Source organism: Coenobita brevimanus, chromosome 17 (assembly GCF_032717465.1).
Source record: "Coenobita brevimanus isolate Jiangsu-jjx chromosome 17, ASM3271746v2, whole genome shotgun sequence".
NCBI lineage: Eukaryota > Metazoa > Arthropoda > Malacostraca > Decapoda > Coenobitidae > Coenobita > Coenobita brevimanus.
The window spans coordinates 11,147,435-11,151,891 of record NC_136970.1 but is presented as its reverse complement, the minus strand read 5'-3'; the positions used below and the strand labels follow the sequence as shown (position 1 = coordinate 11,151,891).

The window sequence follows — 4,457 nt, the reverse complement described above, 5'->3', positions numbered from 1 at the left end:
ACACTGTCCCATTCAACACCAACACCCCACCGTTGTTTTCAAAGGCATGATCTTGCAAGCCCTTACTATACCTATGGAGCACAATGGCATAACGAATGGTAGAAACACAACTGTATAAAGAATGATAGACAGATGACAGGTGATAAGGTGTGTAATGCATGCAAGAGCATAATTATAGAGGCTGGGGGAGTCGACTTTCTAACCCCCATTTGGTGGTGGTAAAAGTCAAGGCTGAAATGAAGAGGAGGAATAGAAGAAAGGAAGGACAGACGATGGTAGTTCTTATAACGAGGGTGGATAGGTTACAAGAGGATGGAAAAAAGGCAGAATATAAGAGAGAACAGGAGGAGAGATTAGGTAAATATGATTTGGAGTAGATGAGGGACGTGGAAAATGTGTGCATGATATTCACACAAGAAATCTGTGCAGCATGTGAGGTGGTGTGTGGAGTGAAGAGAAGACGAAAAGGGGTGCAAAGAACAGCATGGTGGAATGAAGAGGTGAGACAGGTTGTGACACAAAAGAGGAAAGCAAATAGTAGAGGGGATGAGAAACAGGGATGTGAAATGAGTTGACAGAGAGAATAGAGAGTTAGAGGTAAAGAGGAAGAGAGAGGTGAAAAGATTAATAAGAGAGAGTAGGAAGAGAGTGGATGAGGAATATGGAAGGAATGAGTATAACATGGAGGGAATGTAATAAAATGTTCTGGAAAGAGGTAATGAGAGTTAGATAGGGGGTTAAAGAAGTTAGTTAGGGAGTGATAGATAAAAATAGTAGATTATTAGTAGAAAAGGGAGAAAAAGTGAGCAGATGGAGAGAACACTTTAAGGAATTGCTGAACATAGATAATAAAAGTAATTCGAATATAAGTGGCTGGGGAATGGCTGGGAGAGAAGCGATGTGAGAAGAGAGGAAGAAGTCAGTAGGATGGAAGGTGTGGAAGCAATGAAGAAAGTCAAAATGGGGAAAGCCCCAGGAATTGTTGGAGTGTGTGGTGAAATGCTGAAGCATGGGGGAGAGATAGTAGTAGAATGGATGTGGAAGATGTGCAAATTGGTCTCAGAGGAAGGCAAAATTCCGGAGGATTGGAAGTCAGGAAAAATTCCTCTGTACAAAGGGAAAGGGGAAAAAGAAGTGTGTGGTAATCATAGGGACATTTCTCTTCGTAGTGTAATAGGAAAAGAAGATGGTAAGATACTGATTGACAGAGTTAGGGAAATAAAAGATGAATTAGTTGGGGAAGAACAGGGAGGTTTTAGGAAGGGAAGAGGTTGTGTAGATGACTTATTCATACTTAGGTCTTTAGTGGAAAAATTTCTACAAAGGGAAAGAAGTTATATGTGGCCTTCATGGATCTGGGGAAAGCATATGACAAGGTGGATAGACAAGTATTGTGGAAAGTATTAAGAATATATGGAGTAAATGGGAAGTTGTTGAATGCCGTGAAAAGTATGTATAAGGGTGCTGAGGTTGCAGTGTGTGTGAACAGTGAACTAAGTGAATTTTTCATTATGATGTTTGGACTGAAACAGGGATGTGTCATGTGTCCATCGTTGTTCAATCTGTATATTGATGGGTCCACTGCATTGGACAATAGGGCAGTGGATGTTGGAGTGGCCCTAATGAGAGAGGGCAGTGTGTGAAAACTCCCTGTACTGTTGTTTGCAGATGACACTGTGTTGTTAAGTGAAGACGAAAGGCAGCTGCAAAACTCCGTGCATGAGTCTGGGACAGTATCTAAGAAACGGAATCCAATGGTAAATGAATGGATGAGTAGAGTTATGGTCTTCGAGGAAATTAAGTCAGTGAATGTATAGTGAGGTTGGATGAGTATGAAGTGGAAAATGTTAGTGCATTTAAGTACTTGGGTAGTGTGATGAGCAAGGATGGAAGTTTAGAGGGTGAAGTGTTTGAAAGGGTACAACAAAGAAGAAAGGTTGCTGGTTCTTTGAAAGCAGTGTTACGAAACATGGAAGTGGGCATGGAAGTGAAAAAGTTACTGCATAACAGTATTGTGATCCCAACTCTAACTTATGGAAGTGAAGCTTGGACCTTGTTGGAAGGACACAACTCAAGACTGAAAGCAGTGGAAATGAGTTATTTGAGAGGAGCATGTGGTCACATGGAGAGACAGACTGACAAATATGGAAGTGAAGGAGCGTTGTGGTGTGGATGTGGATGTGATAGGAAGCGTTAGGAGAAGCACACTGAGGTGGTTTGGCCATTTGGAGATGGTGGAGGGCGAGAGACTAAGGATGAGAGTGTGTGTGAGTGAGGTTGAGCGGCGGAGAGGGAGGGGGAGGCCGATTATGAGGAGGAGGGATGGAGTGGAGAGGTATACGAGAGAGAGGGGTGTGAACTGGGAGCTGGACAGTGAAATGGCGGGGGACAGGGCGACATGGAGGCGATTTGTTTGTGGCCACCCCTTAGGGGATTAAGGCGTCTGGGAATAGAGTTATAGATAAAGAGTGGTACATGGTATAAACACAATGGTATAAAGAATGGTCTATGGTATAAACACAATGGTATAAACACAGTAGTATAAACACAATGGCATAAACACAACTGTATAAATACAATGGTTTAAACACAACGGCATAACAATGCCATAACACAATGGTATGAACACAATGGTACAAACAAAGGCATAACACAATGGTATAAAAACAGCGGTAAAAACACAATGGTATAAACAAAGGCATAACACAGTGGTATAAACACACCGGTATAAATACAATGGTATTAACACAATGGTATAAGCAAAGACATTACACAATGTTATAAACAAAGGTATAACACTGGTATAAACACAGCTGTAAACGGCCATACCACGTTGAGTACACCGCTTCCCGTTCGATCAGCGAAGTTAAGCAACGTTGGGTCTGGTTAGTACTTGGATGGGTGACCGCCTGGGAACACCAGATGCTGTTGGCACATCCCTACGTGTCAAGTGGGGTTGGTGGAGGATTAGTGCCTCTCCCTGTAAAACAATTAACTCTAAGCCCTTGGCCACCCCGTTTGGGATACATGGCGTCTGGCAATGAATGAATGAATGATCACGATGATATAAACAATGGTATATTTATGCACAGTTATATAAACACAATGGGGGAGGCGTGGCTCAATCGGTAGAGAGGTGGCCTGCAGTTCTAACGGACCCAGGTTCAAATCCTGGCTGGGGCAGGGAACAGTTTCAGGATTTGAATTTCATTAAATCAGGCTTTACTGATGTACCAGAAGACCCGCCGACATGTCGTAAAAATACCTCCGCTAATACCAATACACCAGTCCTGTATGAGACAGCCCTAGCAGTATTCAACATGGACGATGGGTGTTAGAGCCGAAGTGGTGACATGTAGAGGTGTATGGTATGTAGGAGGACTGCTGGGCCTTGATAGCAGGCTGTGAAGCCTATGCCCAGAGTCGGGCACATTAAAAAAAAAAAAATGGTATAAACACAATGGGATAAAGACAATGGTATAAACACAATTACAGAGGTGATGGTGGCAATGATGACATCATTAGCTGTGGTACTGGTCGTGGTGTTGATGGTGTTGGTGATAAACCTTCTTCAATAACTGCAAAGCCACTTTTATACTCAGCACCGTCATATCTTCATATAAAACCAACAATACCAGGATTCACAAATAAACTCAAGACCAGTTCCGTGTAGTAAGCAAAACCAGTTTTGGCAGGAAAGTCAAGGAAAGGCGAATACAGAATCCTGTCGTTGTTCTTGTTCTTCATGCGTAACAAACAACCTCGTAAGGTCAATGGCTGTGTGCTCGTTGGCTTTCTTTCCTACTCTCCCTTTCCCCTATTCCCCCCCTCTGCCTTCACGATATTCCGATATTTATACAATCTCGCTGTTATCGGGGCAGAAAACTATAACAATCACAGCTGTTGTAAAAGGTTGGTAAACGTTTGCAACAACAAAACCTTTCTAATGTTATTCTTACTACCCCACATGACTGTATCCAGGTCCAGAAGCTCCTCTCTGAATGAATGAATTAAATAACGACCTCCTTTCACTCATAACCTACTCCACAAGATGATCTATTTCAGTGCAGCAAGAATTGCTCTGATAGCGGAGTTATATAAAAAAATTACTGAACAAAACTATAACAATGGCAGCTGTGATAAAATGCTGTTAAGAACAAAATTATTATTATTATTATTATTATTATTATTATTATTAATACTATCATATAGCTGCTACAAAGTTTTCCCAATGTACCTACTCAGTGATCGCCCACCTCTATCTCATACCCAGCAAACACACACACACACACACACACACACACACACACACACACACACACACACACACACAGAATTCATGGCTTGATACAGTCAGTCTGGATAAAGGTTACCCTCTCTCTCTCTCTCTCTCTCTCTCTCTCTCTGTAAGGTGAATGACCTGGCATCTACTATCCGTGCATAAGTCCACTGCATTG

General features: G+C 42.1%; 1 non-coding gene across 1 annotated transcript; it reads left to right on the top strand.

The window, feature by feature from the left end:
• The first annotated feature begins 2,815 nt into the window (after positions 1–2,815).
• On the top strand, positions 2,816–2,934 carry LOC145391288 (5S ribosomal RNA). The gene has a single exon (XR_013895803.1). It is a non-coding gene; the product is annotated as a 5S ribosomal RNA (ribosomal RNA).
• Positions 2,935–4,457: the final 1,523 nt, after the last annotated feature.